Source organism: Fringilla coelebs (genome assembly GCF_963513975.1).
Source record: "Fringilla coelebs genome assembly, chromosome: 5".
Classification (NCBI taxonomy): domain Eukaryota; kingdom Metazoa; phylum Chordata; class Aves; order Passeriformes; family Fringillidae; genus Fringilla; species Fringilla coelebs.
Window position 1 is genome coordinate 8,426,210 of NC_140033.1, and position 27,481 is coordinate 8,453,690.

Consider the following 27,481-nt stretch of genomic DNA (forward strand, 5'->3'; position numbering starts at 1 on the left):
TGGGAGCAACAGTCGGGGTCTGTTCCACAACCGAGCCGCCAGCTGAAGCCTTTCAATCTGAGCCCTTCACTGAGGGAAACACAGCTCTTGAAAGAAGCCCAGTGTGTCTTGTCTGGAAGGGTCTGATACTGCCTGTGCCATGTGTGCAGTGGCTCTCAGCCTGCGGGCAGGAAGGCTCTTCCTCGGGCAGCCACAGAGGGAAATATGTTGGAGAGAATGGTTTGGTGTGGGAGTGGGCTGGTCCAGGAGAGAAATTCTCTTAGGAAGTGGTCTGCAGCATGCGAAAGCTGGAGAACCACCAATGTAGCACATTCCAGGGGCAAAACAAATAAATGCGAATGCAGATGTGTCCCTGGCAGCTACAGTTCTGCTCACAGGCAAACTCCTAAATGCGCACCAGCCCTGAGCTCCGGGCCACTTATCGTGAGTGTGGGGAGTTGGCTTTGTTTACTCATCAGTCTCCAAGCCAGTTCCGTCCCAGAGGGAATGTGTCATGGGCACACCGTGAGCGGACCTGAGGCTGCCCTAGCCACGTGGATGAGGAGCAGCAGCCGCTCACGGCGACCCCAGAGACAGCTCGGGATGCTCCTGCGCGACCTCGCAGGTGTGTGACCCGGCCCTGCCGGAGCGGGCTGTGGCCAAGGGAAGGCACAGGGGCTCGGGGGGACACACGGCTGCCGCGGGCGGCGTTGGGGGGCGCACCCCGACCCTGCTCGGGAGCCGCCGTCCGGCGGGCCGGGAGCGGGACCTGCGGCGAGCAGGGGGTGTGTGCCTGCGGCGGCTGACAGACACCCGGACACACAGGCGCACTCTCAGGCGGCAGCCCATTTGCTGGAGGGGTGTGCATGTGCGTGCGAGGGAGTGGAAAGGGGTGGCGGGATGGAGGGAGGGCGGCCGAGGGAAAGTCTGACACTCGGCGCAGAAGGAGCGAGACCCTCCGCTGCCGCCGCCGCCGCCGCCGCCGGGGAGGAGCCGCCGCTCTCGCAACGCCTCCGACACCCGGCCCCGGCCCCGGCCCCGCCGCGCTCCGGCCGCTCTCCGGCCCCGGCAGGTACCGGCCGGCCCCGCGGCTCCGCGGCCGCTGGGGCACTTTCTGCGCCGCGGGGAAGGGTGGAGGGCGGTGTGGGAAGGTGCGTGCGGTGCCCTCTGCCTGTCCCGGACGCTCCGCTCCGCTCTGCCCCGGGCGGCGCCGGGGCTGCCCCGGCAGGAGCGGAGCGGTGCCGGCACCTGGCGGCCCCCGGGCCACCTGCCTCGCTGTCAGCGGGGAGATGGGGCTGGCTTAGGAAAGGGCTAGGCTCTGCCGGGGTGGGCTTGGGGGTGAAGGGAGAGAAGGAAATAGTTTTGGGGAGCGGGGCGGTGAGGCTGTGAGATGGGAGAGGAGTTCGTGCGCTCAGCCCGGCACCCCTGCTCCTGCTCCTGCTCCGCAGAGGTGGCTCCGGCTCTGGGAAGGCAGCAGGGCATGTTCAGCCCATGCTCCTCAGCAAAACTGTTGCTTGCTGGAGCGGGGGGGCAGAATTTCTTCCTTTCCACACAGTCCTCCAGCATCGCCGTGAGCGCTGCTGCCGAGCGCGCCCATCCCTGGGAGCGCAGAGCACCTGGCTGGCCGGGATGCAGCCGAAAGGAGATCATTCGCCTGCTCACAGGGAACACCTCCGCTTCACTTTGTGTAGGAACTCCCAGGGTGGGAAAGCTCCTTGTTTTGCAGCGAATATTGCAAAATGAAAGCTGTTGCTTGTCGAAGGGAAACATTCCTGAGCGCGTTAGGTAATCGGTGACTGTGCTGCAGAAGCACAGAGCAGCCACCTATGTTTCCTCAAAAAGAGCTTCACTTTGATTTGGACTGGGGCAACTTGCCCAAGAATAATAGAGATAAATGGGACCAGAAGCTGAGAAAGCAGCAGTTCTCACTGTGTCTGTGTCTCTGGCAGAGGCCAGGAAGATGCAGGCAAGCTCTTGAAGAATTGTACCATGTCACTTTCTCTCTTTTATTTGCAAATGTGGGGACAAGTAAAGAGACTTGATTTTGGTGTTTTGGAGGTGTTTAATGCTAATGGCATTAAACCACCTCTATACAATTTTTCAAGTCCTCATTAGTATAACTGATGTGATTTTTCATCTTTGCCTTTTAATTAGTTTATTTAGGTTATTATGGGCTTGATCCAGAAAAGCACATCATCTCCTGCAAAGTGTAAGGGCCAAAGTCTTCTGTGAAAGTTGGGTTCCTAAATAGTCTTTTAAAGAGAAATTGGGGTATTTTAATCCAGAATTGTAAACCTATTGTCAAACAGAGATACCCTAATTCTGCAGGTGCCACACCTCTTTTTCTTAAGATTTCCAAGACAAGCCTTGCTCTGAGATGTCTCATAAATTGAAGCATTTTCGCCTTGATCAGGCTGAGCAGCTTGGCTTCACTTTTAGTTGAACTTTATTTTGGCTTGGACATCCAGACTAGCCTGAGATCCAGGAACTAAATTTGCTTTCCCGCTGCTTAGGACTGGGTTGATCCAGCAGGGATTCTCAGGGTGTGGGCAGCAGAACAGGCTCCCATTAGGTGCAGTGCTGAAGCATTGAGAGTTGTTCTCTCGACCAGGCAGAAGTGCTGTGATTCAAAGTCTCCTACAGTCAGTGTGTGGGCTCTGCCCGTGGAGTGCTTTAACCAGAAATGGAAATAGCAGCTTCACCAGTCTCTGCTGTGACTGAAAATACAAGAATGACTTCTATTACAAAAGCTGGTAGGTGCTTTCAGGACAGTAATCCCAAGAAGGGACAAGTGCCACTCAGTAGTACTGAGTAAGGTGACTGATAGGAGAAAGATATAATTTCAAGTTGTATTCCTGCCCTCAGCTTTGTCTTGGTGAGTAGCTACAGTCAGATCCTCAGAAGACTGATACCTCTTTTTGACCCCACTCCCAAGTGCTGGTCTCTGTCTTCTTCTTTCCCAGCTGCAGGCTGTGCCATCAGCCAACCTGCCAAAACACTGTAATTGCTCTGATCTTACTCTGCTTCCCAATGCTTTGGGGTTTCTCTTTGTTTTCTGACAGGTGATGTTTTCACTGCAGATACCACTGTGTTCATTTCGCAAATTGTGCTGCAGCCTGGACATTCTACTGGGATTTTGCAATTGAATTAAATGAAACAAGGCCCGGGGGGGGAAAAAGTTTTAATTAAGCTAGAGTGTTAAATGGAAATAGATGCTGTTCATTGGGAAAGAGCCCTTTAAATTGTTTGAGGATGCTGCATCTTAATTACTCAGAGATTAAATAATGATAATTAAGCAGCTAACCATGTAAACAGCAAGATATTGAAAAGCAAAGCAGAGGATGAAATGCTCCCAGCAGCACCTGTCCTTATTTTGATCCTAGCTCAGCCTCTTTTCCATGTCACAAAACAAGCAGAGGAGTGAATGTCCCACACAGTCAGGATCTTTACAGTTTAACTGGCAGAAAGCCATAAACATTGGAGTCACCCTGTGAGCCTGCTGTTAGCTCAGGGTGGCCAAAATAATGATGTCTTTCTGAATTCTTTTTCAGTTCCTGTTTTGCTTTACTCTCATTCTTTTTGCTGTTAAAAATCCAGCAGCTGTAATCTCAGATGTTGCTTCACTGTGTGCCACTGACGTCCCGGTCACCTGTGGATCCAGAGAGCCTGATTCATCAGCTGGGAATCAGCTGAATTCCCAGCACATGCCAGGATTTCTTTGGCTGAAACCCCTGGAGCTGGAATTGGCCAGTGAGCCACCTCTGTGCTCTCTGAGGTTTCCTCCATGAGGGAATCCTTTGGGGCTGGTTAAGCAGGCTTTCCCACCGCTCTCTTGGCAAGGCAGCCTGCGGGATTGCCGGAGCTGTGCTTGGCCCTTTGTCTCTTTAACCCCTGGAGAGAGCCAGAGGTGTGTGCTGAACGTCAGTGAATCAGATAGACGCAGGGAGCGTGCCCTGTGTTTGTTTTCCTTGCTTTCTGGATTCTCTCCAGCTGCAAACAAGCAGCAGAGAGGCTCACAGTGAAGCCATGTGCATGAGATGTGAAGTGTAGTGGCTGTGTTTAGGTGTGAAGGAAATTTTGCTCCGTGGGTGTGCTATTTTAAACTTTTTTATAGTCCTGCACCTCTGTCACACTTCTCAACAGTTTCCCCCTGCCCCCCAACATTTCTGTCTGGGTTTTATATATTTTATAAACTTAGCAATGGCAGTGAGTCATTATTTAAATAATCCCTGTATAAATCTTTAGCCCTTTTATCTTATTCTTTCTATCCCTGTATATTCAGAAAGGCCCCTCTCTGATATTGTTGGTCTTTTTCCACGTTCTGGAGACATGCTGCAAGAACATGCACGTGTTATCTGACAGTGGGTGATAGAAAAAAAGCAAAAAAGCAAAAAGCAAAAAAAAAAGCACAGCCCTTCTATTCCGCTCTCCCCAGCTTAGATGGATCCAACGTCACATGGAGGGGATCCAGGATGAGTCAGGAAACAGCGCTGTGGTCCAAAATTCCACTTTGCATTACAGCTGGGAGGCAGCGTTTAGCATCATGTGGATTTATTTTCTTTTGACGGGAACTGCAAAATAACTTATGGAAGTCACATAACCTAATGGGCAGAAGAGATAACAGTAAGCCAAGAAGAACCTGGATTCCCATCTGGGTTGAATCATTGACTCAATTGACTATCAGTGTCATGGGTGTGGTAGTGTAAGCCTGGGACATTATATTGGCCTTAACTAAGTCATTGCACTTCCCCACAACGTAACTGGAAAATGTGATTAATGTTCAGAGCTCTGTTGGTACCTGAGAGTTTCCCTAACAGTTTCCCCGGTCAGGCTCAGCACAGAACATTGTAGACATTTATTTTCAAACTTAATTTTTCAGGACAAATCCTAAATGGCTCAGAACATATGTGACTAAAGACAAATTCATGCTTTAGAGCTTATATGTGCATGGAGACCTGTAATTCTGCGCTGCATGAATTTCACACTGTGTCTATTACTCAGCTTTCAGTAACACTTATCCTTTTTTGTACATCTTTGCATATTTTTCTTCCTGTGCTACTATAAACAGAAGAGTTGTGTGAGCTTTGTCTTATAATGTGGTCAGTTTAAAAGCAAAATAAATAACCATAATTAAACTGTTTCCAATTTAGTTGGTCAGAGAATCAAGAGACTTGCAGGAAGCAGACATCACGCAGCAGAAGAGAGGCTGAAACCTCTGTAACATCTAAACATACTCCAGTGACGTGCTGGGTTGTTGCTGCTTTTTCTTACTTTTTTTCTCCAAGGGGGTGGGCAGAAGTTGCCAATTTTCCTGGAACATCCTCTTCCAAAATTCCTGAAGACGCTGCAGTACCAAGTCTGATCTCATCTTGTGTCAGCATAACTCATGCCTAAATGCACTGGGAACAGAAAGCCCAGGATTAACTAAAATTATACAAATCTAACTAAGGCTGTCATAAAATGAAAGACTTGGGCCTGTTCTCAGTCTGTCTGTACTTAGTGACTTCAAGAGACTTAAGCACATGTGTAAAGATAGGCTGCTGTGTAAAATGCTCTCTTGAAAGAGTTACTTTCTCAAATTCTAAGCCTAGAGTGAGACTGAGCCTTTTAAAAATTAAGTGCAGCCTTGAGGGCTGGTGTGGTCAAATAGTCCAGCTTAATCTTGGCTAGAATTTTAAGATTTTGAACAGCTAGATCTAATGGTATGTGCCTACCTAGCCTGTTGTATTCCCCTGGAATTTATCAATGACACACTCCATATAATTGTGGTTACTTTTTGTAAGTCTAATATCCTTTTTTGGTTTTGCAAGGGGCAGACTGCAAAGAGAGAGTATGTAAAAAATTCTCTCTGAAACAAAAGCAAAAAGTTGATTTTTTCCCCTACCATGATGAAGAATTAAAACAATGTCTGTTGCTCTCATGCTTAATGTCAGAATTTCTGCTAAAAAATAGAAAGAAGAAATAAGATGAATTTTTCATATGGAACTTATTCCCTGTAATTTTATAATGCATATATGTGAGGTTTTATGAAGGCTTATACTAAAAGGCTTTAGAACAGTGTAATAAAGGAAAAATGCTCATAACATCCTTGGGTATCCAGAGAGCTCCACTTTGAGAAAGGGCAATAAAATAAAGGGCAATGACAAGTAGTAATAGGCTGTTGCAAGTGCAGTTCCTTTTCTCCAAGATTTACAGTAAGAACCAGCTCTAACTGTGAAGTTTTCTGCCCTATCATAATCTGTAGCTTTGCAGAATGTGGCATTCTCATATCCATTCTCTCACTTTGTGAAGGAAAGGTTCCACCTGCCTATAAATTACCTTTAAAGAAATCCTTTACTTAATTTCATGTGTTACTTCCTTTTTTTGAGCAGGTGCTTGAAAACCTTTATTAAGAACATAAATAAATCTTCAAAGCTGGTACTATACTGTGTCCTAGTAATAGAGAGATCATTTGTTATATTTCTCTGAAGATCCATCATTTATTCAATAGAAATCAGAGAAGACACAGGAACAAATTTAGCACTTGTGTTTATTTAGTCATTGGTTACAAGCAGTGGGCCTTTTCTCATTCAGAGGAGCTTTTATTGATTTATTAGCTATGTTTCAATTGCATTGGGAGGGGTCTGTGAGACATCATAGAACCATAAAATGGTTTGGGTTGGAAGGGACCTTGAAGATCATCAATTTCCAAGCCCCCTTCCATGGGACTCCTTTGGGATCCACAGCAATGAGCTCTCACAGCAGACTGGTATGAGTAGGGTCAGTCTTTTACTTCTACCAATATTTAAAATAAAAACTAAATTGTAAAAGGGTATTTCAGTGCTGAGGTGGCCTGGCAGGGGAGTTTCCCAGGTGTGGCTCAGAGCAGTGGCTCTGAGCCTGTTCCTGAGCTCCTCTGCCTGTTTGTGAGCACCACAGGCGCTGAGCAGTCCCAGCTCTGTTGTGTGTGCACCCTGTGGTGCTGTGGGCAGGGGTGGCTACCTGTAAAGGCTGGAAACAGCAAAAGAGTTTTATCCTGATCCTTAAGGGTGAACTTGGCTGACTGAAGAGTCAGTTAATATCATAAATCTCTGTTATTAATCTGATTTTTTCTTAAAACTATTTTAATAGGCAAGGATGCTTTACATAACTGCAGTCTGAATCATTGTGGTCAGTTGATCTGATGTTTTGTACAATCTCTAATCTTGTCAGAAGTGAGGTTTTCTCAAACCTCATGAAATCCAAGGTGTTTATTTTAAGACTCAATTTATTATTTTGCAAATTGAACTCAAAGCTTTGAAGGCTTTAAGGAAGAGCTGAGTTGATGTGATTTTTGGAATGTCACCCCCACCTAACTGAGGAAAGAAAAGTAAGAGAATTGGTGCATCTAAGGAAGTTACTAACATTGTTCAGACCCAAAGGTGTTTTAGGTGCTCTTTCTAGAAAAAAATGGTGTATTTAGCTGTGCTCCTCTGTGCTGTCTGTCTTTTTAAGATGAATGTCCTGGGTAATACTGTTTGCAGTGTACAGGTTTGTTTGGAGTTACAATTCGGTGTTTAGAGTCCTCTAGTGACATCTACAAAAAGCAGATTTATTTCATCTCATAAAGCTGCCTCAGCTTGAAAAAAATGTAAAAAAGAAATATCTTCCCCAGTATAGCATCCCAACTACCTGTGCAACTTCCAGTGAAGTTAAGGGAGTTTTCACATGGAAAGATTTTCCATCCTTAGATAAAATGATTATAAGCTGCCTAGGCTGAAGATTGATTAAACTCACATGATAAAATTTTTGTGAAGGGGGAAATGGGCTGATTTTCTTTAGGTATCTGTCTACAAATTCATATGTCTGTGATTTGGTTTTTAGGTTGGTGAGGTTTTTTTTTTATTTTATTATTTCCCTGAGGAGTTTTACACGTCTAAGTACAGATAAATTGCTGTGCTGTCCTCTGGAGACTGAAGCTCCTGTGTCCTTTGCTTCCTGTGACTTTGCTACAGCTCATTACTTTCCTAAATGGCAACACGAGCACCATTATGGAACTCGTAACACAGACAGTTATCTCCTCAATGGTACTTAAAATCAAATCCTTCCTACTTGGTGAAAGATGAGTTACTGTGCTTTGGCTCCCTAAGTGATGCAATGATGGAAGGATTGGTTTTTTCCTCTATTTGTTGCTGTTGTATATTGACATGTAAGGATGAAGAATGAGTACTGAGGCACAATACACTACTGAAAGCTCCAGTGCCAATTTCTCTGGTTTTTCACAGCCTGACAGAAAAGCAGAAGGTGTGTGCAGCAAACAGTGCAGGGATTTAGTCCCAATCCAAACATCTGCTTTCAAAGCAAGACAAAAAAGCAGAATGCAGTTGTTGTCTTCCATTTAAAAGCCAAGGTGAGATTCTGTGTGGTTTATCCTTTTTTTTTCTGCTGTGCAGTCTCTGTGGTACTGCCAGCATGTCCTGTGGCACGAGGGCTTGGCTTTCCTAAGGGGAATTGACCATCCTTACCTTTTAGTGGCAGCAGTTCTCCAGGTGGTTTCAAGTCACAGGACAATCTGCTCCCTCTTCCAAACTCCCCTCTGAAATTTAATCTCCTTCCTACAGTTAAACTCTCTCTTGTGCTTTTGTAAAAGCTTCAGGCATCATTTTCCTGTATCCTGTCAATTCCCAGAAATGGCCCTGACATGATGAAAATCTCTCACTCCCCAGGGGTACTCTGCTCTAGCAGTCTGACATGTGGGGTGTTAAACTGTTAAAGGGAGAGAATTCAGACAGATTTCGGGTCTTGTGCCAGGTTTTCACGACAATGGTAGAAATTCCTTTGTGATAACATTGATATCACAGGCACAGCTGCTCTGCAGTTGGTCAGTGATGAAATATAGATAGCCATTTTCTTAGTGAAGACAGGCTTTACTTCTATTTTTATCCTAGGTTACCACCATTATTTATGGGTAATAAAATCTGTTCTAGTAAATGGTGTTAAAAAAAAAAAAAGAAAAGTACTTTCCATCCTTTCTGTGCTTTCCTTCCTTCCTTTCCCTACAAACAAGGTAAATGCCACTGAACTGGTGTGAGAAAAGCATTTTGGAATGTGTGTGGATTTGTTGTGGCTTATTTTCCATCCAGGAATTCAGCATGACACAATGGAAAGTGGGATTCGACATCTCCAAGATAAACTATTAGACAGTCTATAAAGTGCTGCACTCATCTTTAATAAGATAAATAGTGTGTAAGGCCAGAATAACTGGGACACAGTGGCTTTGATAACAAGCAGCATTGTTATCTTCAGTGCAAGCATCAGCAGAGATTACAGTGGTCTGTTGTGCTGGCCCTGGGGGAATCTCACAAGGCCTTGCAGTAGGCAGTGTACAATTTGTTTTCATTCTTTTCTCAGCAAAATACTGGTTTGATGCTTGGAAAGCATGACCCTGTTTAAATTGTGCTGATTCTCTTCATTCTGGTTGGAGGCACACAGGAGGAGAGGTGTGAGCCCAAGCAGTTAGAGAAGTTGAAAAGGTGCTGATGGAGGATGGATAAATTAGTGATTGACAGTGAGCAGACAATTTGTTCTGAAGAGCCACCAAGACTCTGTGGGCCTTGAGCTCAGGATTCAGGCTCCTCAGTTGGTGTTTCCAGTATTCTCTCCTAGAAGATCAGTAGCTTTTGTCCAACTTGTTTTACTAGATCTCCCTGATGGGATCTGGACTTAGCTGCCCTTACACTACCCTGTGGAAATGGCAGGTTATATTATGGCTTAGCCTGTGTGTGCCACTGCTCAGAGGGAAAACCCAGCTATGCTTGGAGGCTGCAGCAATTGCTCAGAGCTCTTTTTGGACATCTCAAATCAAAGATGTGACCTCAGTCCCACGGGTGACTCTTCATGTGTAGCAGTCATTTCCGCCTCCTGCTTTTCTGTTAGGCTGGGAGAAAGTTCCAAAATAGGCATTTGAGTTTTTGGCAGTGTTTGCTGCCTAAGCACTTACCCTTCATTCCCCTTCAGAGGTATGGTGCTGCATGGGATTCTCTGGTGTGTGCAGAACTCTGAAGTAATTTGTTCTTCTGGGGGTTTTGAAGACAGGTTGGAAACCCTGACACAGAACAAACATGTTTCCTGGTTTTGAAGCTGGCTGGTTGGGCAGAACTTTCTCATACTGGTGTGGGAGATTTCACTTTTATTGTTTCAGAAGATGGACAAGGCAGTCCTGTGCAAAGGATGTTGCAGAATCTTATTTTCTTGATATCCCCAGAAAGTGAATCTTATTTGGACAGTAAGAGCTAGTCCACAAACAAGCTACTTGATTCAATCTAGGGGTAACTGTGTAAGGCTTTGGGGGTCTAGTTAATACAGCAGATGATCAAATATCCCTCTAAATACCAGAAGTCTGAAAAACTTTTTTAATTATTTCAGTAGCTTTCTTGAAAGATGTGTGGTACTTTACCTGTGTGTTTCCCACAAGCTGCCCATACTCTGTGCTCAAGGTTTCTAAAAACAGAACGTTGTTAGACTTTGATAAGTCAAGGTTTATACAGGATTGTTTTGATTAGTTAGGGATCAAAGCAGCTATCCTAGAAGGGCACTTCTATAATACCAGAAACTGTGGTTTTTGTCTTGTTTGCTTGAATAGTATGGGGCTGACACCTCTGTCTGCAAAAACTGGCGTTTCTGTTTCACTTTAATGAGATAATTGCCAAAAAAATCTTTTCAGATGAAAGGAACTGAGTCTCTTTCATAAATTGACCCATATTGCAACCAAGGTGCAAGTTCTAGGCAAGTCAGAGGACATGCTCAGCATCCAGCAGTTCTCCCCAAGATTATTCTAGGAAGCACATATCACCCAGGGCTGGAGCCTGCTCTGGACTGATAAAGGTTGTCTACATGTGGGAGTCAGCTTCTGTTCAACTGGAATAACAGTGTGCACAGTGGTATCTTCCTCACACTGGCTCTGTCTGCCCCAAGGCTGTTGTTCAAATTAAGTAAGTTGCTTCCAAATTAAGTAAGTTGCTTCCTTCTAATGCACACTTCTGTGTGATGTGATTGCAGAGCAGCCAGTGTGCTGCTAATTCACATCTTACTGTGTCTGGACTCTCGTGTTGACGTGCCTCAAGTGTTTAAATTTTAAGGTCTTGGTCAATTACTTCTCTAAGTGCAAGAGACGTGGTGTCAGTGCACTGTGCTGTGATGCAGAGTGCTCAGAAGATGCATACCAGAGCAGAACTCTGAAGTGAATGCTATTTTTTCACTGATTTTAGTGCAAGATCCAACTCTGTGCTGGTGTTCCTGTGTTTAGTTGTATCACAGTAACACCTAAAAAATCCTGGAATTTTGGCCTCCCTGTGCTCTTACTGCTAAGTTAAGATCTAAGGATAGCTTAGAGAGATCAATAAAAGTGAGAAGGGAGGCTTGGAGTCAGGTTTGATTTATGAGGAAGAATAAAAGGCTTTGAGTGTGCATAGCTTGTTAGAGTTTGACAAAGAAGAAGACATGACTGTAAATACTTCAAAAGTTTTATTCAAAAAACAGCAGAGGATTTGCTTGATGTTAAGGACATTCCAAAGGTTAGGACAGCAGCTCAGGAGACCTGGGGTTAATTCCATGACATGTGTCCTTAAGGCAAGTCAATTCTGCTTACATCCCAGCAAATTCCTAAGGGCACCCAACTGCCTCTGCTTTGTCTACATCACTGAGTATTTGTCAGCTGATTGAAAAACACCTAATTTGGACAATTAACTTGGTAAATACCTTTGCAGGGCTAGAACTTGGCCTCTACCTGCCTCAGCTGTATGTGTAAAAGAGTCAAAGTTACCATTTATCATAGAAAAAGTGTGAGAATTACAGGTTTGGAAATTATGGATGTTCAGATCTTGTAACAATGCAAGTACAGTGAGTGGAAAAGCTAATTAAGATGGGATTTATTTCACTTGTCTGAAGTGTGAGATGGTCACCTAATCTCCCTCTGTTTTCTGTACAGGATGAGGTGCTCCCAGGGGTAAAGCAGTATCTGAGCCAGGGGATGAATTAACTTGGCAGTGCCTGTCTCTACCCTCCCTGGAGGGAGCCAAGACAATGCCTGAATTTTAGATGGCTGGAATTGCGCAAGATGAATGTTATCTTAAGAATATAAGGATCAAATAAAATCAACTCAGCTTGATTTTAAGGGGGAAAAAATGTCTTTACTGAATGTGTTTGCTGAAATGTTCTTTGAAAACAATTATATGAACCACCTCAAAGAACTTGTATTTTCTTCCTTTTATTTCTTGTAAAACATTCAGGAAATGCATTTATTAATATCTAACTCCATGATAGAGCTCCCATTTCTCTTATTTCCTTGAAGCAGTCCTTACACACACTAGCAACATCTCAAGAAATGATGGTTTGCTATGCATTAGTAAAAATGTTGTATTATGTACAGCCTACATGTCCTGTGTTACCTAACACTACACTTGGAAATCCAGACATTAATAACTAAATGGGAGCTGAGCTCTTTTGGCAACCTACTTCTGATGGCTCTTGCTTTCATACAACAGCCTAAGTGGTTGGAGATAACTGTGTTAGCTCTAGGTGCTTGCTGTCTCCTTGAAAAGGACTGATCCTCAGAAGAAATGTTGTTATGGACATTGTGAATTTAAAGCAAAAAAAATGTGGGAAAAATAAATTTATTCAGAGAAGAGTTACAAAAGTTTTGAGAGCTCCTATGGGCGCCACTGGAGGTACATGTGTAGAGCAGCTGTTGGATGCCAGGGATCCGAGGGAAAGTTAGGCAATACAGATTCATGAGGAAGGCCAGGATGACCTCCCTGAGGTCTCTGCTGACCCATGCAGTGGCACAAGCTGTCACTTGAAAGAAAGAGCAGCTTAATTAGTCTGTCCTGTTGTTGGTGGCACTCGATGTCAGAGTCCTTCCCCCTTGTACGATCGCATTCATTCTTACCCTGCAGTGACTTTGTGAGTAGTTTGCTCTCTTTGATTTGCACTCCTGAAAGAAGAGGGCTGCTGTCAGGCTTTGTCCCTCTTGTTTTGATACCTCCCACCTCCAGCCTCTCCAGAGTCACCTTCACAGAGCTGGATTCTGACTTCCCCCCAGCTGCTGGTCACTTCCCTGCTTGCCTGGCTCTGCAGGGCACGGGAGAGTCCCTTTGCTCTTCAGCCCTTGTCCTCTGGCTCATCTAGTGATGAAGAGACAGGGATGAGTGAGCCATCAGTCACTTCAGGGACAGGGACCTGGTGTCAGAGAGCCTGTGGATTTCCAGTGTGGTCCTGGACTAGACTTACACTTGGGAATGTCTAAATGTGCTCAGTTCGGAAGTGTTTGCAGGAATTTATGTTTATTGTTTTTACTTGACCTTGCAGACCCAACACTATTGCTTTGGAAATCAGAGCTGAACAGTCCTAAGAACTTAGAGGGACGTGCAGGGTTTGCACAGAGGACCTAAACACAATGGGGATTTAATCTGTGTGTAAAGCAGCCGTGACTCTGAGCAGGAGGTGAAATAAGTCCCCCCTAATTTAAGAAATGCATTTGGGCTACAAGGCTATGAGCTTAGAAACCCATCTTCAACTAAAGTGAGACTGAGTGAGTTAGGTGGGAGGTGCACCCATTGCTGGTTCCCCAGACAGCCTGGGCTGGAATTAAGACTGGTGTTCCTGGACACTGTAAGGACTCAGGCAATGTGTAAGGGAATAAAGACACAGGTTATGTGAACTGCCCTGGGATCAGCTGCCTTCTGGGCTCCCTTGACACCCCACAGCCATAATCCTCCTGTGGGTCACTCCAAACCTGTGATTTCACACCCCCCCCTTTGTGCCCTAATTTGGTGGGCAGTGAAAGATGTTTTCAAGTGCCCAGACCTTTAGACATGCAGAGGATGAGTCTGTATAGGAGAGTTTGTCCACGGGTCACAGCAGGCTGTAAAACACGAGTCCAAGCACAGAGAGAAAAGAAACAGCAGTGATAGGAGCTGTACATTGCCTGTATATTGCCAAGCAGCTGTTGTGCTCTGCCTGCCACTCTTGCTAACAACTGTCTCACTTTTTCCTCCCTCTGACTGGTTTCCCCATCTGGTCTCATTCAGGATGTATTTAGACTACAGGCTGCAAGGAGGAGAGGCCCTTGCATCCTACTTGATAGTATGTGCAGCATTATGGGGTCCTGCCCTGGCTGGGGCCTCCAGGCACTGTCCCAGTGTAAATAATACATAAAAATAGATCAGCAGTGTCACATCGATCAAGAAAACCATACAGAGACTTAGCAGTGATTTAGTATTGAATTGCTCTACTGTCTGCCATGGCATTCCTGCACTAACTTGCTGGAGTTTTCTGAATTAAATGACAGACCATACAAAGCCTTGTATCTATGGGCAGTGTGCAGGGAGCTGGGGGAAGCTGTAATTGCTAAGATGAGGAAGTGGGCCAAAGATGATCTACAAGTATGTGGAAGAACACATCTTTTGTGATGTTCAGTATTTTATCATTTTTATTTTGGAGGCTTTCCAAGATTTAGTAGCAAAAGAGCAACCAAAAATTTGGTTGAAGCAATCAGAGCAAATTTCAGCTGCAGCAGTAACTGCAATAGCCCGAGCCTTTGTAGAAATTTCTTCTCTTGTGACACAGCAACTGCTCATGTTGCACCAGGTGAGATTACATTAGGGAAAACAACTAAGTGATGCAGGAAGCTTTTGAGGTGATCAAATGCAGTACACAACAAAAATAGGTATTATCATGTGCTAAATTTAATCTGCACTCAGAGCTAGACTATTTGCTGTGTATAAAGAGCATGAGTTGAAACTGATGAACAAAATTAACAGTTGTTTTAGTGACCAAAGGTGTACCTCAGAAATGAGGAAGAACTATTTTTGTTCAGCTTGGAGTCATGAAGGTGCGGTGATTTGCTCTTGCACAGTTAGAGGTAATTAACAGTTCCTTGCAGTCAGTTTGATGGGATGGCAGAGGGGGTTTGGAAGGAGGAAATGGACAAGTCCATGGCCACTGAGGATATGTTTCTTGTGAGAGCAAAGCACTGGACCTGTAGCACCAATTCTCAGATGCTTTTCAAGAGCAATTGAAAGCATTTTCAAACTGTTATCCACTTAAATTTGAAAGATCATTTTGTGTAAGTCCTTTCCTATTTAAAGCATCCCTGGAGGTGCAAGTGCCAAGAACTGTGCAAGTGAGACTCCTAATTCTTTTTGTATCAGACAAACTGGTGGCTCCTGGTTTCAGTTTCTGCATACGAAATAAAGTCCTTCTGTTCTGCAGAAATCTTTATAAATCTGTGTAGGGAGTCTTTGGTTTCCACAGATCCAAATAAACCCATGAAAACGTTTCTGCCGTTGCTTTTAGGAAGAGTTAGGCAAACAGCAAGCAGGAAGAAGAGAGGTAAGAAATTGTGTCGTTTCCATTCATATCATTCACACTCACACATTGGGAAAAGAATTCCCAGCTCATGAGTGGGCTCAGAATTAGAAGAGAAATATCCCCAAAGTTTCTGGAGTAGGAAAAAGAAAAAAACTGCAGAAGCTCCCCTCTAAAAATTGCTAAAAAAAACCCAACAGCTGATTGGCAGAAGGGCTGTTCTTTGACATAAAATACTTCCTGAAATTCTTTCTTCCAAGATCCATACTGATTCTTTTTTTGTTTTAGTTTTTCTTTCACATGAATTAATTAAAAAAAAAATAGGCATTTCATCTGAATATGACAAGAGATTCTGGCAATAATTTTGCTAGTTTCTCAACTGATCAATTATTAATCCCTTCTTCTGAGCATGTGCTGGAAGAGAACAGGAGACTCATGACACACCTTTCTTTGTAACCCTGCCATCTTAAAAGGTTATTTCCCATTTCCACTCTCATTTCATCCTAAGCCTTCTGTGCTCAGTCCTGCAGATCCATTTCCAGCAGGCACAGCAGCACTGCATGCCAGGTGTTTATAAAGCCAGTGCTGACTGCAGCTGAGACAGTGTCCCTGAATGTGTCCTCTGGCAAGGGGAAGAGGTGGTGACATGTGGCATGAGGGCTGTGACAAGCGCTGGAGATCAGTAGTGTCCCCCTGTCACAGTCCTGTCTGCATGGCTTTTATCCCCTCTCTTTTGAGGTTGGTATCTCATGGGGGGTGAACTAAGCCCAGCTGTGAGGAAGTCAGTGAACTTCTGCTCTAAAACCAGCAGCACCGTGTAGGACAACACTTGTGTGCACTGTAGTGGATATCAGCTCTCTGCTGGTTCTTTCCAGTTTTGTCAAAGCTTTTCTGAAAATGGCTTCAGTGATTATAAAAAAACAGCTGACATTTTGGCCTAGCACTGCCTTTAAAAAAACTCAAAAAACAGTTACATTTCCAAAGAGATCACCTGTAATTTATCTGTCCACATGCTAATAAAACCTAGAACCCTCTTCCTTTTTTTATTTCTACCTGATGGCTGTGTTAGCCTCATTCTGATGTGTATTCACACTGTTGGAGTATTTTGCAAGGTTTTGCCACGTCTTGTATTTTCCACAGGAATTACACAATGAAAGGCAGTATTTTTTAGGTGCCAAAACTTGATGGGATGTTTTTCTGGCTGTGTCACTGGATGATGGCTTCAGTGGCACATTTCCCTGGTGAGTGTAGGGACTCTGAAGGCAGTCACAGGGGAGACAGATGACTTACATCTGTATTTTCAAGTTAAACAAGGTCAGAAGACTGTGCTGGCCTGCACTGGCCCGTGGTGTTTGTTAGTGTGTTCACTGGACTGGTTTTTGCTCTTGTCAGCTAGCGCATTTCCAAACTGCCTGACTGTAAGCTGGGGGGGATGCAGGGCTCCCAGGAGACAATATGGATGAGACCACTTGGTTTTGAAGGGAATGAGTGCTTAGCTGTATAGACAGAAGCTGTGCCAGGCTGCTTTGTCTCAGAGTCTGCAAATAGTGTCTGGCCCATTTTATTTATTGCTCCAAACTTAGACTTGGGGTCTGGAAGCTCAAGTCTGAGCAGCTCTAGGGGTGACTGTACCCTATTCCTGTAATTGGACAGACTTTTCCTCCACCCATCTTTTGTTTGTTTCATCTTCCTAGATGTAAGCTCATCAGGGAAGGTATTGATACTTGCTCTTAATTTGAAGAGTATTTAGTGCCATGTGGTCCTGACCTGCACAGATTTCAGTTCAAATAAAGGCAGTTGAATCTGCTCTTGCCTGTTTGCTTTCAGCTTGGAAAGTTTTCCCTGGCTATAATGTACTGCTAAAGAAGGAACAAAGGATAGCCTCTTAAGAACTGTAAAACCTGCCTCACTTTAGTCCTGGCTATTTAATTTTGTAGGCTTATGTCAGACCCTTAAGGTTAGAAATGTTTCTTTTCTTGTCTTGGCTTGAACAGCAAATGGAATGTTTCAAAGGAAAAAAAAAAAAAAAGAGTCCATACGAGGCAGGCCAGAGTGATGCAGCCTTGCCTGTTTTTCTTGATCTGAAACACTGTATTAGCTGGAGCACAAAATGGTCTGGCTACCTCAGTTTCCATCCCATTTTTGGATGGAAAGTTGCTCACCAAACAAGAGCAGAAGCAGTCATTTACTTCTGAAAGGGAAGGTTTTTGCTCATTTTCTTTGCAGCATAACATTTTCTTGGTTGGACTTTTCTTCATCTCTTCCTTCTCCATGAACGCCCCCAAAGCAGAAGAGTAAATAATTTTGGCTTACAATGAACAAGTCTCTGAGATGATAATGAGAAGTGGTGAATAAACTTTCCCTGTCTTACACGGGGCAGACTTGAACTCTGCTTAGGGGCCACATGCAGCAAGGTCAGGAGTGTGATGAAGTAGAAGTTTGGTAGGGGAATCTGCTGGAAAGATAGAATAACCCACTGAGTGATAAGTGCTGACAGACTGGCACCCTGGTGTTTGAAGTGCTTTTCCTTGCAGGAGAAGTATGTCTCTGATCCTGTTGTGTTATGGCCAGGCTCAGTCTGTTTTGAAAGCCTATCCTTTCTTCACATGGAGACTCAGAAAGATTCAGGCTGAATGTGTTTAACAGAACCCTGAATTTTGGGCCATGGTTAAAGCCTAGTTTTATAAATTCGATATGGTTTTCCCAAAAGGTATTTATAACAATAATCATAAGCATATGTAAGTACATTTACATTATTATTATATGTTCACAATAATGTTTTTCTAATACTTCACCATTAAGTAACTGTGTTTAGCGTACTAGTTCACAGAGAATAAAAGTATTAAGTTATGATTTCAAAGGAATGATAAAACAATAACACTGGGGAAGTTCAGTCATCTTAACAAATTGGGAGCATTATTCAATCTGTCCAGGCAGGCTCTTGCATGGTTCCTGTTCTTCTCTGTTTCTTTCCTGTGGGTTTAGCTTGAGATTGCTCCCAGTATGGCCACACAGGGAGACAAACTGAAATATGTGAGTGAGACCCAGGGTGGGAGGCAGAAGATTAAGTGAAGTGTTCTGGGACCTTCCAGGAGAAAGCTGCTCTGCTCTTTACCCAAACCTCAGTGACAGAAGTAGTATCACAAGGTAGTCGGGTGGTTTGACTAATATGAGCTTTAAAAAAAAAAGTAGTGATATGTTTTCAGTTCCTTGAATCAGTTTATTTCAGTTACATTTGCAAATGTATGTATATAAAAAGAACAGAATTACAAATTTTGTAAATGAAAAAGGTTGAAAGAAAGAAAAAGTGAGATTTTCCTTTTTTTTACTTTCAGTTTTTAATCTAGGAGTGGGGCACGTTCCCCATTCAATTTCCTGTATATCCAAGACATCAATATTCTCCCACTTTCCCAGAAGACTTCTGGTACCTAACATGGCAGCTCTGCTGTCTAGTCTGATTCTTGGACCATTTAGAACACTTGGATGCTTTGGAAGACAAGAGCAGGCAGGAGTGGAACCCTCAATAGTATACAGGACTAATCAAGCCTCTTTTAACTACTTGAGCAGAGAGGGAATATCTATTAGATAATTGAATACAACTGTTAATATTTTCAACAGTAATAATTATAAATCACTAGACATGTAGATCTATTAATGATCTGTGATTTGCAGCCATTCTCCCCTCCACTGGAAACAATGAGATATAATTTACAAGTGCTTTTATTATCAGCGTCCCAGAAGATCGCTGTCTGCACTTCCATCCCTTCACACTCTCTAGTGTGTATGCACTAGGCTGCACTTTTGGATCATGCAGTTGTGCAAATCAGAAAGGGTGTGTTCCTCAGGACTCCTCAGTTATTCCTGCAGAGGGTGGACACTGATGGAGAAAGACACCAAGGAAGAAGAAATATTGTCTTGTTATTTTTAGATGAGCTGAGCTAAACATTGCCTTTATTTTTTCTCTGCCTCTCAGTTTTACTGTAAGAGGCAGGATCACTTTGTTTTCCATTACATTCATTCCAGCTGTAATTTTTGCAGCTTGTCAGTTCTTGGCCATGTGATCTTCTCAATTCATTTATGATGCAATCCCTGTTGTGCAAACTGACATTTTTGTTCATTTCCTCTCAAGTGGGAATACCACTACAGGAAGGACATGATCACCTAGCATCACTGACATACTTTTCTGATGTACTAGCAGGAGGATAAAAACCTATTACACAATTATTGGAGGGATTCTTTACCTCCTACAGCAGAGGACCGTGCTCAGATAAGTCAGGGGTATTTGTCATTGTTCAGCAAAGGGCATTATGTAGTAATGAAGTAACTACATGTAGATTTGGAACTGGAGAAACAAAAGAAATTGTTCTAGTAATGTTTTTATTGACTTTGGAAGCATTTATTTAGTCTGGCTAGTAAAATACATAGACAAATGTCAGCATGGACCTACATTTTTCCCGCTGTATAGAATCTGAACCTTAAATAGAGCAATGAGAAGGTCCTGCACAGCTCAGTTGATAGTTTCACTTTGCAGTGGTTACTGTTCCCCTCTGTTGGTTAGGTGTGTAGCTTCAAGTCATCAGGCTGCCACCTTCTGTTTCTCAGGTACCTGAATTCAATGGAGGCGAGTCTGTGCCTTTGTGATACTATCAAATATTTTTACACTAAAGTGGCTAAAGACAAACTCTACTTTGATTCAAATTATCTGAATGAATGTGCTCTCTAATTGTTCTGTCAAAAGAATTTACAACTGGAGCTCAGACAAGAAATGGAGTGTTTGTGTACTAGTGACCACAAATGTCACCAGTATTAAAGGGTCATGATGGTCATGATCCTTTTCTACCTCTTTTAGTGCAGCTTCAGTGAAATCAGTGGACATGCACCAACACAGACCTTATTAATTCCTCTCTGCATTACTTTGATACAGCTCCATAGTACAGACTTCGTTATGAATATTTATTGTAAATCACATCTACTTTCATTAAAAATGCGAGGGTATTCACAAAGTTAATTCCTGGGAAAAGAAGAAGGAAAATGAGGGTGAGTAATTAGATAACTGCTGTTCACAACTGTAAGCTTTTCTAAAGTATTAAACATCATTGATGAGGCAAAATAATTGAATTTTCATTTTATCATGTTTGGAAATTGCATAATCTCAAGAGGCTTGAAAGCCTTCAAAGATACTGAACATGGGCAATATTATTACCACAGGTAATAGTATTCATACAAGTTTATATATATGATCTAAGTAGACATCTCTCTCTTGAAGAAGATAAATTATCATTTTTAATGTCATGTGTGGGTCTTCAGAATTTATTTATCTAAATTAGATTCAGTACAAAGCTTTCATGTTTACTTCTGCAACTCATTTGCTCATGAGAATCAATTTACCTGATGGACACCTCTGCTGTGATGCCACAGCTCTGTAGAGCCTTTCTAGAGATCCAGTTCATCTTTGTGAAAACAGTGAGGCTGTCAGCGTGCAGTTGTTTAAAATAAGCTCCACACTTCACCAGTGTGGTGGGTTAGATCATAGTTTACAGATGTACACAGGATTTTAGAAGGAATTCATAGGGATTCCTATGGGGCTTGACCTTGGTGACAGTGTTATTGACATAACTCATTTTCTTCTCTGTTGCACAACGGAAATATAAAATGCAGCCTTACTAAAGAGTCTTTAATGAGGCTAAATAGCCATTGTTGAGTTGTACAACTGTTATTACTACTTTCAATTTTTTAAAAAATTTAAATGTCATTTATTAACAAAATTCTTATTATAGTAATTTTCTGTGCAAAGAAATGAAACAACTACCAGCATGTGCAATTAAGAAATATTTCTAACGGGAGATTATGGAATAAATTTCCTACTTTTGCTTGATGAGGAGTGTGAAAAGGGGAAAAGTAATGTGGGGGAAATTCTGTTTTTCGTTCAGACACTTCTGCTTTCACAATTGATACAAAAATTATAAAAAGCTCTATACAAACTGGAAACTACAATGTGGTTTTGCATTGTGACTCTTTATATTTTCTCAGTATTACGCAGCACAAATTTAGGCATCATTTAAATAACAGATTGCTAGTTAGTGACACTGCTTTTGTTTTTCTATTCTTATAATTCTGAAGAATCACTGGCTATTATGGACATTATTTTGCAACAAACTTTTCAGGTCTCTAATTGATCACTTTTTTGCTGACTTCTTTTACACCAAAAAAAAGAGACATGGTCTTGCATTTAAAAAAAAAAAAAAGAAAAAAAAATACATAGCAGATTCTGTTGGCTTATTGTATTGAATGTGTTCCCAGAGATATGTCCAAGATTCTATGTTGTTGTTCAGTGATAGTTTATAATTAAACTTCTCGTTCCCTGGAGGGCCCTAGTTTTTGGCTTCTGAAGAGTGAAAATGCAACGTGATAGATGTGTGACTTTTTTTCACTTCAGATGAATGGAACAAATGTCCAGATTTGCCTAAATTACTGCCCACGTGTAGTCTTTAAAAATTAAAAAAACTCAAAACAAAACAAAAAACCTGGCAGCTTGTTTATTTGAAGGAATTCTGCCAGTATTTGAAAGCAACATAAATGCAAGAACAAATGGTTCTTTAATTATTTTAAAGCACTAGTGTTGTATTTATTGGCCTATTGTTTGTGCTAAATTCAGCTGTTTTCATGATGTTTAGTCTTCTTAATACAAAACATAAATATGCAGTTAATATCCTGAGGATTTTTAAAATAGATGTTGCCTTGTCAGATGTCTTTCAGAACTGCTTTGTATTGACAGTTGTGTCAGACTGTTTTTTGTTTGGGTATTGTTCCTTAGTCAGTTCACACAGGGTAATCACCTCAGCTATTTCCAACTCTAATAACCTATTTTACCAAGCCCAAAGTGTTCCTCCCTTCCCCTCCTTTTGCAGGTGCTTCTTGCAGGGATGCTCTGCCAAGTCCAGCCCAGCAGGGCAGAACAGGGCTGTCAGGTGGGGAAATCAAGATCCTCGGCTTGGCTGATGGGGTCACTTCTTTTTGGAGACACTTTAGCTCAGTACCTCAGTCATGCATGAGCTCCCAGCCTTGGCTGGGGCTGATGGAACGTCTGTCAGAAAGGCAGCACTGCCTTTTGGTCCCCCTCAGAAAGCTCTGCTTTTATTTTGAATGCTCTAATTTGTGGAATTAGTGCTAAAGCATTTTATAGGCAACATCCTGCCTGGAGCCACATGTTGGACAAGGCTGAGCTACAAGATACACTCTGGGTCAGGGTTAGTCTGACACAAAGGAAAGAAGAGAAGGGTTGTTGCAGAGTTTCGAAATCTTCTGTCCTCCAGCTTGGAAATGAGGCTGGGCCAGCTCCCAGTGAATGTACCCATCAGTTCATTATTGCTCCTAGAATAGGCTCCTCGAGTTCAGTTGACTTTTTTGGTTCTTCTTTTGCTTTTTGGTTTTTTTTTTCCCCCTCTGTCTTTGGGTACAGCAGGGAGTCATGACTTGCTACCTCACTTTCTAAATTCAACATCACTTTAGAATTAGATGCTTAACGTGAGCACAGAGGTTTTGGCTCTCCTGTCACCGAGTTTGAAAGTGTCCTTGGATAAGGCAGTCTGCCAGCTGCAGGTATGCCTATTCCCATTCAACTGTAGCTGTTTAGATAATGAATGATTTCAGTGTAATCTAAGTGTTCCACCAGTTTTGAGGAAGACCCATCCCAGTCTCTGTGGTATCCCCATCTTAGTCTTGCATCTTAGTCAGACACAGCTAACACAGACACAGTGATGGTTTGGGGCATCTCTTGCAGGAACATTTGCTCAGGAGCCATCACCCTTCCTTGGTGTCAGCTGCCCTTCATGTCCCTGTTCTCACCCCAGCCTTGCAGGGGCTCCCTGCAGCTTCCAGAGCAGCCCCTGTCCTTGCTGCCTGCCTCTCGCTGTCGGGGTGCTCCTGACGGATGACACATTTTTTCCTAGCCTGCTTTCTGGGATTTCTGGCCCTGCCTCCCGGCCCAGAGTTTGGCAGTTGCCCTTGCACAGCGTGCTGAACTCTCCATGACCAGCTCGAGGGGTTTCTCAGCTGAGGCACAAGAGTCTGCCTCCAATTAGCTGGGGAGCACAGCTCCAGACACATGTGCTGGGTTCAGCAAATGCTGTTTCTTTGCTGGGTGATGATGTTTTTCTAAGCTTATGCTTTATTCATAGCATGAGTGACATTTCTGCAAGAGGTGGTGATGTGTGTTTGGGTCTTAGTTCTGTTCTGGTCTTGGAAATACACTTCAAACAGCTATAGCAGTGCACATTAGATAACCTATGTATGAGTAAAATTACAGTGATAACCAGGGGCTTAGGAATTAAATTAAATTATTATAGGCACTAGGTTTTAAAAACAACAGGGGTTTACTGTGATGAAAGGAATAATTTTGATTTAAAGATGGAATAGATCTTGTTTTTAAATATATTTATATGTTAACAGATTGGTGATTGTCATTGTTGGATTACTCATGGGATTAAAATGCACACCCTTTAAAATGAAAGGTAGAAATACAGCTTTTTAAACATTTCATTTCAAGATCATTAGGTACATTATTGCCTCAGCTGCAAGACAGTTTCATATCTGCTCTGATCCTCTTTGATCTCTAACAGATAGGAAAAAACCTTCAGTAGTCTCACTTCATAATGTTTCTTTTTCAATATTCCCATGTCTTGGACTAAATTGCTTCTATTGAAGATCTGCAATGGCCCAAATGACCATATTTGAGCTCTGAATTTGTTGTATCTCTCTTCCTGTTTTTTCTTTTGGCCTGTTTTCAGATTAATAATGTGAGACTAGATAAGCTTCATGGAAAAAAAAAAAGTTTATTTCATCATGTTAACCCAATAATACTATCAGGCAGCATCAAACAAAAAAGCTGTGTGTTTCTCCAGAGCCCTGAGACGAATACCTCTTTTGAAACCTGGAGATTTATATTCCTGTGGGAATGTAAGTGATATGAAGGGCAGCAGATTTTGAGTGCAGCTGTAGTTATCATTAACAGAGGTAAGTATTTGAAGGAATTTTGATATTTCAGCCATGGTTTATTATCAAGGGTCTCTTGTGTGAAATATGGCAACCAGAACATAGATGACCATTGATTGCTACTTTTGGCTTCATTAAAAAAAAAAAAAAAAAAGAAAAGAAAAGGAAGAAAACTTCTTAAATGCATTATGTTTTTAATATTTAGGAAATAAGTAACCTGGAAATTCGTATTCAGTTGCTGTGAATGACAAGAGTTTCTTGTGGAACAAAGCACAGCTATGTATACTGTGTATGTATCTGAGTGTACATGGGTTACTTTTCTATGAATCATGCATCTTTTATATCTTTAGATTGTTATGAATAGAAGAACATTAAAACCACTTTAAAATTCCTTTATATTGACAGCTAGAGGATCAAATATATAGAAAGAAATATAGAAGTGTGGATACTTCTGAGATTCTAGAGTTCTCCTATTACCAAGCAGTAGAGTTTATAATCTCTGTATTTTAACTTTCCTTGTCCAGTAAAATGGACTAGAAAAATAAGATTTTTATGTAGTGTCTAGAAGTGTAGAAAATTAATAGTTTGAAGTACTGCCTTCAGCTTTCACAAATTTTGTGGAGAAGTGAAGACTAAGTACATTAAAGGAGGTGTTCAATAGCAGTGTGTGATTGACCAAAGCAGTTCCATTAGATTTTCTTCTTCCTCTTTTTTTAAAAATAATTTAAGCTGTGCTTTTGCCAAATACCAGTCTCAGAACTTTGCACCCTACACTCTGACAAGAGGCAGCAGTATAAAAGCGGTGGGAAGAGAGGCTTTAGCAATATATTTTCTCCTTTTGCTGTTCTCCCAAGGCAAAACTTGGAGTCTCTCTGAAGCCATTTGCCAGCATTTACTATTAATCTCCAGCCTATATATACATATTAAAATTCTTTTTGAATTGTATTCAGTGGGTCATGTAAATAAGTTTGCTGTCCAACCATTATTCATGTAAGACACAAAGCAACCAAATTGCATTGTGGTTTTCCTATTGCAAAATCTCTTCCTTTTTTTTTTTTTTTTTAATTTACTAATATTTTGTTTTTCTGAAGGCAGAGTGGATGCAGACGATGTACCTGCCAAAGTCAGAGAGTCTGCAGACAGTGGTTCCAGTTTTTAAGTTTCCAGGGCTTTGTGTATTCAGATTCAGGCATTCAAATTTGAATATGCAGATGTCTTACAGCCATTTAATCTTGCAAAGACAAAGGTTTTATTGGCATGGAAGAAAATACAGAAATGCACTCTATAAGGTCATGAAAGAATGTGAATGTATTACAGCAGCCTAACAAGTTATCCTACATCAGCTGAGGCATTGTAATTGTCTGTCTATGCACTTGAGCTTGCCCAGAGTGAGGTAAACATCAATGTGCTCCAGGGATTACTCATTAAATGAAGCATTATGGTTTAGTACTGAGAAATCTCTGCAGTCCTTCCATTATTTTCTACTTAAATGACAAATTTCTTCTGCATAAAAGTCTTAATTATGTGATTTGCTGTGTGTGTATGTTGGATGTTTTTCAATTGCTCATGCAGACTGTAGACAAACACATAATGTGCACACACACAACATTTTCCCTGCTATAATTTGGTATTTCTGGCACTTTGCAATAGTAGGGTCAAAGCCAAACTGTAGCTGCCTCTGGAAAATCTTAAAAGTAGCTGTAATTGAAAAAGGCGATGTAACTTTTCTGTTTTAAAACCTAGTGAGGACTTTTTTTCAGAAAGTATAATGCTTTTCATCATTGCTTCAACATTAGTTTTTGATAAAGTCATGAAACTTTTGAACGTGTGTATTTTTAGAAACAATGCTGAAACTCACTAGGCAGTAACAGAAATGCCTTTACATTATTGTGATCCACTGCAGACATAACTTAACTTGAAATTTGACTTTTGATAGATGTAGTAAAAAGAATGAAATTATTCTGAATTCTAAGTACGTAAATATAACTAATTTTATCCTCCAGAGTAATTACAGTTTGTAATATTGAATTGAAAAGTTTGTTGTAGTTGTAAAATGAAAAGGAAATTTTTTGATAGGGCTTACTGTTGTAGTTCTGTGAGTTGTAACCTTTTTGGATATTTCCTACCCCTCATGATTCACTTTGTTGCTAATGAAGTTATGTTCTGACAGGCCTTTAAATTAATGCCTATGCCTGTATGAAGCACAAGTATGGAGTACATAAAGTACAGTTGTTTTAAGTATTTATATTTGTCTACTGATGCACTAGAATCTAACAAACTCAAAGGAGGAATCCCTTTCATGAGCTGTAAATCTCAAAAGTTCTGACCTGTTGACTTCATGAGAGTAAAAATTCTCCAGTGGGAGTAAGATGTTCATCATGTCTTAGCATAAAGTCCAGGAGTCAGGGGAACGCCTGGCTGGAATAAACAAGCAGCTCATCCAGTCTGCCATTCTGGCACCAAGGGTGGGTAAGACCAAATGTTTCAGAGGAAGGCATAAATCTTCACAATTTTACTGTTCTGTATTGCAAGATGGTGTTTCTTACATCATTCACACCTTAAAACATGAAGATTAATAGAGCTTATAACTCTATTTCCTCATAGTCAGTTTATAGCATAAATCTTAAAGCACATTTCTTAAATGATTCAGTAATTTTGAAAGCAGAAGATTTTAAAGATACATTATCAACTGGTGCAGAAGTAAAACCCTTCACCTCCATGCTGCCTTTATTAGAGTAAAAGTTGTGAATATGAGAAAACTTGGCTGTTTCAGTTAACTAAAAGTGAATTTTACTGCCATGTGAGAGAGGCAACGTGCTTTGTCAAGGAGAGATGTGACAGATCTCCCCAGCTGCTGGGTGCTGGGATGCCTTTTCCATCCTACCTGCTTGCAGGTATTCACCAGTTCATGTGTAGGAACCCTTCTGCTACCAGCATTGAGCCACTGATGGCTGTGAAACTGAAGGGTTTGTCTTTCACTGATCTCAGCTCTGGTTTTGCCCCACCCATGTATTTGCCAGCCTTAGCAAATACCTACTCTGTTGAACTGAACTTTGTTCAAAGCTGGTCCTGGATTCTCACCAATGATTTAGTTGTGAAATATTATATCTCATCTTGTGCAGTGACCACAGAAAGATATTTTTCTTTGGCAGTGAACACTTGTTAGAGCTGATGACTGCTATCACCT

At 42.0% G+C, this 27,481-nt stretch overlaps 1 protein-coding gene across 2 annotated transcripts in view; it reads left to right on the forward strand.

Annotated features, from left to right (window-relative positions):
- Window positions 1-776: 776 nt before the first annotated feature.
- The window catches only part of SEMA3D (semaphorin 3D), a 132,305-nt gene continuing 105,600 nt past the window's right edge, over window positions 777-27,481 (forward strand). The window contains exon 1 of one of the 2 annotated variants that reach the window (XM_084206847.1): window positions 777-847. The gene's annotated coding sequence lies outside the window, so the exon portion shown is untranslated. Of the gene's footprint in view, window positions 848-923; window positions 1,052-27,481 lie in introns of those variants that run through there. The other variant, XM_084206846.1, reaches the window with a different exon arrangement.